Here is a 9,034-nt window from a genome sequence, read left to right as displayed (position 1 = left end):
TGTTCCCTTGTCCCTGGGTTTGTTATCCCCTCTTCTTCCCTTCCCCCCTCCTCCCCCTCACATTGATTCTTCTTTAGTCAATGTTCAACTTTCATATGCATATGCAGCAACTGAAAATATCAAGGCTTGGGTAAGTCACACCTTAACCCTCAAAATAATATCCTTGCTTTTCAACATTTTAAAGAGGTCTTGTGAAGCAGAGTTACCCAATACAATGCAACCTTTCATCTCTTGACTGCAGCTTCCATACGCATTGATTGTGGGTCAAATACTTGGCAACTTCAACCTTTTCTCCATTTATCATGATGTTACTCATTGGCCCAGTGAGGATTTGGGTCTTCTTTACATTGAGTTGTAATCAGTACTGAAGGTTGCAGTCCTTGATCTTCATCAATAAGGGCTTCAAGTCCTCTTCACTTTCAATAAACAAGTTTTGGGTCATTTGCATATTGCAGATTGTTAATAAGCCTTCTTCCAATCTTAATGTCACATTCTTCTTCACATAATCCAGTTTAAATTATTTGCTCAACATACAGATTGAATGAGTGTGATGATAGGAAACAGCCCTGTGTTAGACAGGATTCCCTAGAGAGACAAAACCAGATTGCTAATCATTTTATATATATTTATACAGATAGCTAGATAGATAGATAACACAAGAAATAAACAGTTAAATTATAAAGCGGTACAAATGGATCAGTACAACTCACTCCCATTAGACAGTTGTGAGACACTGGCAGTCCTTCAAGTCTTGAGGGCTGCCAGGTAGTCCTCTGTAGAGCAATTTAGGCTATCTGGGCACAGACAAGGCAGGTCACCAACAGTCAGCCAGATGACAAGGTCCGACAGTCCCCAGCTCAAGAGATGTAAATTCCGATTGTGTGGTGAAGCAGGTCTTGAAGAAACCTCAAATTACAGCAACACAGTCCATGGGTTAGGTTTCCCACAGGTAGTGTAGCTTGCAAATTGAGGCACAGAACAAGCAAGGCAGCCGCACACTGGTCCGATAATCAAAGAGCAAAAGGAAAAGAAAGGTGAGGCTCACCGAGCCATTTATCTCTCCGCCCTTCAATTAATCCCACATGTGTTTAGCAGCCAGGTTGGCACAATATACTAACTACCTCAAACCCTGTCCCACACTTATCCTGATTTTACACCATTCAGCATTCCCTTGTTCTGTTCACAAAATTGCCTCTTAACACATGTACAAGTTCCACATGAGCATGATGAAGTGTTCTGGAATCCCATTCTTCTCAAGCCTATCCATAGTGTGTTATGATCCACACAGTCAAATACCTTAGCATAGTCAATGAAACACAAATAAACATCTTTCTGGTATTCTGTTTTCAGCCAACATCCATCTGATATCAACAATGATATCCAGGGACAAGTAGCCTAATTAATTAATATAGACTCAATGTACAGAAAACCAAAATCCTCACAAATGGGCCAATAGGCAAATATTCAGAGACTAAATTTTATTAGTGGTTACCACGAGCAAGGATGAAAAAAACGCTGAAAAGAAAGCCTGAAGCCACTCTCTGAAGACCCTCATGAGTAAATGGTGAAATAAATAGAACTACAAATAACTCCAAACAGGAGGTGACCGTCCTGTAGATTTTGCCTCCACTATTTTCCAGCTTAGACCCCAAAGCAGCTTGAAATCTAGGACTGGGCTCCAGGGGCAAAAGCAAACAAGCCCCAATCCCACATATGTCGACCCCTCCCCGGAAGAATGCGCTCCAGAGGACAGTACTGAAGATACAGCCTGGGGAGAGGGGCAGGTCGGCTCAGACCACACGGAAGCAAACTAAGAGGGAAAGAGAGAGAGAGAGAACCACATCCTTGCCAACCAAGCCCCAAGAGCGACACTACTGCTGGGAGCAGTCAAGGCACAGAGAGGACTATAGGGTTGGCCCCACTATGAGACAGATGTCCCCTTATTGACCCATAGCACTATGGAAGCAGCACTGTAGACACAGTGTGGGAATTATGCCCGGTCTGACCACCACCCCAACCCCCACCAGGGCGAACCACGAAGGCAGCACAACAGAGCATTAATGGAAGCAAAGCAACAAAGTCTCCGAGGAATCCTGAAAATAGACTTCGGACTCAGGGAGCAGGGCTTGGCACTGCATCACACTCAATCAATAAACATTCCTAAGGGTCAGCAGGCAGACCTGGGATGATTTATAGGCTCTCCTCTCCTCCTCCTCCTCCTCCTCCTCCTCCTCCTTCTTCCTCTTCTTCTTTATCTTTTTATGACTATCTATATAAGGCAAGGTAAGCAATCTCGAGGAGAAAACAATGGGACCAATAGTTCCAGGGAGGACCTAGGAAAGGGGAAGGTTGGGGAAATGGATGGGGGAGCCAACTAACCCAGAGACAAGGGAACAACAAGTGATCTAAAATTGATGACAAGTAGGGTGTAGAATGCCTGGTGGGGTTTAATCAAGTTCAATGTAGCCCAAAGGAATTCTTGACAGCTGAATGAAGGTTGAACATGATAGTGGGACAGCAGGAAAGTCAAAGGAAATAGAGGAAAGAACGAGGAGGCAAAAGACATTTATAGCGGTATAAATATAGACATGTACATAAGTAAATATATTAATATAATTATAGAGATATAGGTCCATGTGCATATATTTATATGTTAAATATTAAGGTAGCAGACAGACATTGGACCTCTACTCAAGTCCTCCCTCAACACAAGAACACTGTGTTCTAATAACCTGGCATTCTGTGATGCTCACCTTCCCTAACATGAATGCTGAAGACAAAATGGGTACATGAGCAAATGTGGATTTATTTAAAAAGAAAGTTGATGGTGCCCCTCTATTAGAAGATATAGCGTCTGGGGTCTTAAAGGCTTGAAGATAAACAAGTGGCCATCTAGCAGGGAAGCAACAAAGCCCACATGGAAGAAGCACACCAGTCTGTGTGATCATGAGGTGTCCACAGGATCAGGTATCAGGAATCAAAAGACCCCAAAACAAACAATCATATCGGTGTGAACAAGGGGGGTCAGAGTGGAGACCCAAAGCCCATCTGTAGATAATTGGACATCTCCTCACCAAAGGGTCACAAGGAAGGGATGAGCCAGCTAGGGTGCAGTATAGGACCGAAGAAACATGCATTGCTCTAGTTCTGTAATGCCCCACCACCACCACCACCACCGACAACTATCATGACCCCAGTTCTACCTTACAAATCTGGCTAGACCAGAGCATATACACCGGTACAGATAAGAGCTTTGGATACCCGGAATCCAGGACAGATAAACCCCTCAAGAACAATAATGAGAGTAGCGATACTGTGCGGATAGGGAGAAGATGGGGGGAGAAGAGAGAGAAGGGGACCACTGATTGCAATGATTGATGTATAGCCCCCACTCCCGCTAGGGGGACAAAAACAGAACCATGGTTGAAGGGAGACAGCAGCCCGTGTAAGATATGAAAATAATAATAATTTATAATTTATCAAGTGGTCATAAGGGTGGGAGGGTGGGATGGGAGGGAACAAAGAGGAGCTGATACCAAGGGCTCAAGTAGAAAGAAAATGTTTTGAAAACATTTATGTATAAATGTGCTTGATACAATTGACATATGAATTGTTATAGGAGCTGTAAGAGCCCCCCAGTCAAATTATTTATTAAAATAAAATAAATAAATAAAACTCTAAAAAGACCATGGAGAAAATTTCTTGTATTTACTGTTTGCTTTTTCTGTTGTACCTATCTTAGTTTCCAAGAAATTTTACAGTGCTGGCCCCAAAAGTCATGGCTATGTAGACTCCTCCACCACTTGTCTGCCGTTTGTTATATGGTGGTGGCTTGTATATTGCTGTGATGCTGGAAGCAAAGTCACTGCTATTTCAAATGCCAGCAAGGTCATCCAAAGAGAACGGGTTTCAACAGAGCTTCCAGGCTAGAAAAAGGCAACAAAGAAGGGATAGGATGTCCATTTCTGAGGAATTACCACTGAAAACCTTATAGACAGAATTAAAACATCATCAGATACCGAAAACCTCGGGAAAAGAAGCCAAATGTTTTTGGAGGTAGTGCCAAAAGATGAGCCCCTCAAGGCACTCAAAATATAACTGAGGAAGAGCTGCCTTCTCAAAGAAGAGTCGACCATAGTGACACAGATGGAGGAAAGCCTCCAGGACCATCATGTTCTGATGGGGATGACTCAAAATCAGAAGAAACAGCTGTAAACCTCAATTCATAATTGGATATTGGAATGCATGAAGTATGAATCTGGGAACATTGGAAGTTGTAAAAATTAAAATGGAACACATAAAAATCAACAATCTAGGCATTATTGAGCTGAATGGACTGGTATTGGCTATTTTGAATCATAAAATATTACAATTTACTACTCTGAGAATGAAACAATCAAGAAAAAATGGCATGGATTCTAGGCCAAAAGTACATTTCAAGAATTATCTGTATAGTACCTCTCAGAAGGGAAGACATGGAATGGAAGATAGAGTCAGAGTGCAGTGTGGCACTGATGAACCACATTCTCTCGTTCTTTAATATTTCCTCCCCTTACTAGTAAGATTTGTATGTGTTTTACCTCATTGATCACGTTATTTGCGTGTGTTCATTTGTATATTTACGATCGCTCGGTACATGAAGGTCAAGATGGAAAACCCCTCAGAGACAGTGACAGGAGTGGTGGTTCCCTGAGGGTACAGAAGAGGGGTGGGGGTTGGTGAAGGGAGCTGACAGCATTGATGATTCCAATGGGATGGAACAGAATTGTATGTGACTGGATATATTGGAATGTCAGTAAAACTATTATATATTTCTATATAAAAAAAGAAATATCTGTCTGTGATAGAATTAAATTATCCACATTCCAAAAAATTCAATTAATTCTACTATTATTCAAATTCATGCACCAATCGCCAAAGCTAGCAATGGAGAAGTTGAAAAGTTCTACCAATGTCTTCAGTTGGAAATTGACCAAACATACAATCAACCTGTGGAATGCAGAAGTTGGAAACAAAGAAGGAACGGCAGTTGAAAAACAAAAGGGGAAAAAAAACAATAGATAGTTCCAGGTCTGTCTGCTGACCCTTATGTTTGTGTTCCAATCAAGTCTGATGAGGTGCCAAGCCCTGTCCCCCAAGTCAGAAGTCTATTTTCAGGATTATTCCAGGACTTAGTTACTTTGCTACCCTTGCTGCCCTGTTGCACTCTCTTTGTATTTCTTACTCTTTGATACTCACCTTCCCTACATGATCACTGAAGACAAAATGGGTGCATAAGCAAGTGTAGTGAAGAGAGCAGATGGTGCCCAGTTATCAAAAGATATCGGAATAGGAGAATAGGAATTCCAGAACACTACACTGTATTCATGTGGAATTTATACATGGAGCAAGAGGCAGTTGTGCAAAAAACACACAAGGGAATATTGCATTGTTTAAAATCAGGAATGGTATTCAATAGGGTTGCAGTCTCTCACCATACTTATTAAATCTGTATGCTGAGCAAATAATCAGAGAAGCTGGTTTATATGAAAAGAAATGTGGCATCAAGTTTGGAGGAAGGCTTATTAACAACCTGCCTTGGCATGATCTTGCTTCTGAAAGTGAAGAAGACTTGAAGCACTTGCTGATGAAGAACAAAGATTTCAGCCTTCAGTATGGATGACAACTTAAGGTAAAGAAGACCAAAAGCTTCACAACTAGACCACTAGGAACATCATGATAAATGGTGAAAAGGCTGAAGTGGTCAAGGATTTTGTCTTCCTTGCATCCACAATCAATGCTCATGGAAGCAGCAGTCAAGAGACCAAAGGATGCACTGCATTGAGTAAATCTGCTTCGCAAGACCTCTTTAACATGTGAGGACGAGGAAGCGGCAGACCCAAACCACGATATTTGCAATTGCTTCATATGCGTGTGAAAGTTGAACATTGACTAAGGAAGACGAAAGAAAAATCAATGCATTGATATTTGATGCTGTGGAAGGTTGTTGAAGCCACCATGGACTGTCAAGGAGATGTGGCAAGAAAAGTTCTTGCAGGCAAGGATGGTGAGACTTTGTCTTATATACGTTGGACATGATATCAGGACAAATCCCTCTCTATTGAAGGACATCGTTTTTGGTAAAGGAGCAGGGCAGTGAAAAGGAAGGCCCTCAACAAGGTGATTGATGCAGCGGCTTCACACCATCCATGGGCTCAAATGTAAGAACAATTGTGAAGATGACATAGGACCAGGCAGTTGTACAAATGGTCACTATGACGTGGAACCGACATGACAACACTGAACAACAACAGGTAGACTCCTAAATGTCTCAGGAAAAGGAACCTTTTCTCCGATCAGAAGAAGCCGGGGTCCCAAGAGTAGGCAGGGAATCACTGCTGTCACGGTTGTCTTTCTCTTTCGCCTTTTAATGATAGACCCCAGGGACATGTACAGGCATGGGATGTGTTCCATAGAGGGGGCAAATAAGACCCAACTTTCTTCACAGAAAACCAGGAATAAGGGTAGGGCAGGATAAGGGTGTGCCCATGGGAGCTTGAAAATATCAGGAAGATTGAAGAGAAATTCAAGAAAATAATCTCATACATTATTTACACACACATGAGATTATCCCAGAACTATGCATACGTGAATATGACCCTACACAGCAGACCAAGGACTATGAGACCTGAACCACCAGGTAGACCACTGCCCAATCCCAGACCAGTCACGAGGATGCACACATTGCAAACAGCACTGCAAAGACTTTGAAAACTGAGTCAACAATATTAGGTCAAAAGCCCACAGAAAGCAGTTAGAAATTTCCATCCAGAAGAAAACCAGGTTGATTGCCTATTAAAAATAAATAAAAATAAATATTTCCATAATATTTAAACAAGACCCAGAGCCATATAATATGAAAATCAAAATTGTAGGGATAAAATAGAAAATCACTCCACATATGATGAACCAGGATAATTTCTAACACCTCCCAATAGAAAAGACAATAGATACCGACTTCAAGATGTCACATGTGTTGTGATGATCTGGAAAACACTGGGAGCACACATTGTAACTATGTTCCAAGAAGTAAGGACAGCATTCTTCAAATTACTGAAAAGCTAAGGTCAAGGAAAAATAGAATATATAAAAAAGAATCCAATAGACATTTTTAAATTGAGAAATACATACTTTACCACCACCCCCACAAAATCACTGAATGAATTACATGATGGAAGGCAGAGTCCGTGAAACCGACCACAGACCAATAGAAACGATTTAATCCAAGCCACGGATCAACAAGAAAACCTTGCAAAGAAATCCCAGCACCCTAAAACCTACGGTGTTATCAAAGTCACAGAAGGAGAGAGGAGAACTTTGGAGGGACAAAATTAATGACTGACAAAGGCTGGCATTGGACAAAAATTTCCTAAATATGAGACCTAAAACATGATCTATGAAGGAATATAATAAATTGGGTTCCCCCCCAAATTAAAATTTTATGCTCTTTTGATAAACGGATGAACATGATTATAACTCAAAAAATAAAGTAAATACCCATGAGTCAATACTAATGAAAATAAAGGACTGAATTATAAATGGAGAAGAAATTTGTTTTTCTTATGAAAGAATTCCCAAAACAATATGTAGTTACTCTGCCCTTTAGAAGGTAGAATTTGATACTTCTCTTCCTCAGTGTGACCTGGCCTTGGTGACCCACACTCCAGAAGAGAATGTGGAAAGGAAAAAGAGAAAGCCATAATATGGTACCACCGTCCCTCTCGTAGCTAGCATTGGAGACAACACTATCTTCACCCACTGATCAAAGCTATTCTTAGTGATGTCATGCTGGTGATGTGTACCGCCTAATACCATGCAGACAGAAAGGTGTTCCATCTGTCAGTGCTCTTCCTCCAAACTCAGATCCCCTACAGATCCTCAGAAAGCACCATACAAACTCACAGTGTTAAGACATTTCATGAAATGTCTGGCCCGACTACTGAAAGTTACCAAGGTCATGAAAAAGTAGGAAAGCCTGAGAAACTTACAAATCAGAGAAGGCTAATACCACCCTGGTGGCATAATGGGTTATGCATGGAGCTGCCAGTTCAAACGCCCCAGCCACTCCCAGGGAGAAAATGAGGCTTTCTGCACCTGTGAAAATTGACCACCTTGGAAACCCACAGGGGCAGTTCTACCCTGTCCTACTCTGTCCTATAGTCACTGTGAGTCAGGATCCACTCAATGGCAATGAGACTTTCAATGAAAGAGACATCATAACTAGATGTAATATTGAGTGAGTCCAGAATTGGATCTGAGAAGAGAGTTAAAAACATCACTGCATAAATTGCGAATCCATAGAAGTCTCTAATTTCATTTATATTATTGTAATATGAGGATTTCTTAGTTTTGACAAATATACCATGGTAAGTAAGATAATAACATTAGACTGGATCAAAGGCATATTGGGAAAACTATGAATATCCAACATTATTCTAAAATAAAGGATTTTTCTTTGTTGTTTTTAAGTAACGTTGAAAAAGCTACACCAGGCAATAGTGATCAGAAGAAAGTTGGAGGGCTATATTAATATAAAAGCAAACATCAGAGAAAAGAAAAAATAGTTGATGATGATAGAAGCAATAATCAAAAAAGACAAGCTAAAGTCAAGGAGAAAATATTTGCCTCTGGCATAATCCACACAAAACTTGTATCCAGAATATATAAAGACCCTTAATCCCCTCTGACCATAGACCTGTGAGTCCCCTCTGACCATAGACCTGTGAGTCCCCTCCGACCATAGACCTGTGAGTCCCCTCTGACCATAGACCTGCGATGTGACTAGCTTGCTAACATGCAGAGTGCATTGGAAGGTGGATTCTTGCAAATGTAGTTAAGCTAAAGTTTTTACACATGTTTTTTTAATCATTTTATTAGGGGCTCATAAACTCTTATCAAAATCCATACATACATCAATTGTGTAAAGCACATTTGCACATTCATTGCCCTCATCATTCTCAAAACATTTGCTCTCCACTTAAGCCCCTGGCATCAG

The sequence above is a fragment of the Echinops telfairi genome, unplaced genomic scaffold (genome assembly GCF_000313985.2).
Source record: "Echinops telfairi isolate 266 unplaced genomic scaffold, ASM31398v2 ScPeMD7_443;HRSCAF=831, whole genome shotgun sequence".
NCBI lineage: Eukaryota > Metazoa > Chordata > Mammalia > Afrosoricida > Tenrecidae > Echinops > Echinops telfairi.
The sequence above is the reverse complement of the archived record's forward strand: the minus strand, read 5'-3'. Positions refer to the sequence as shown.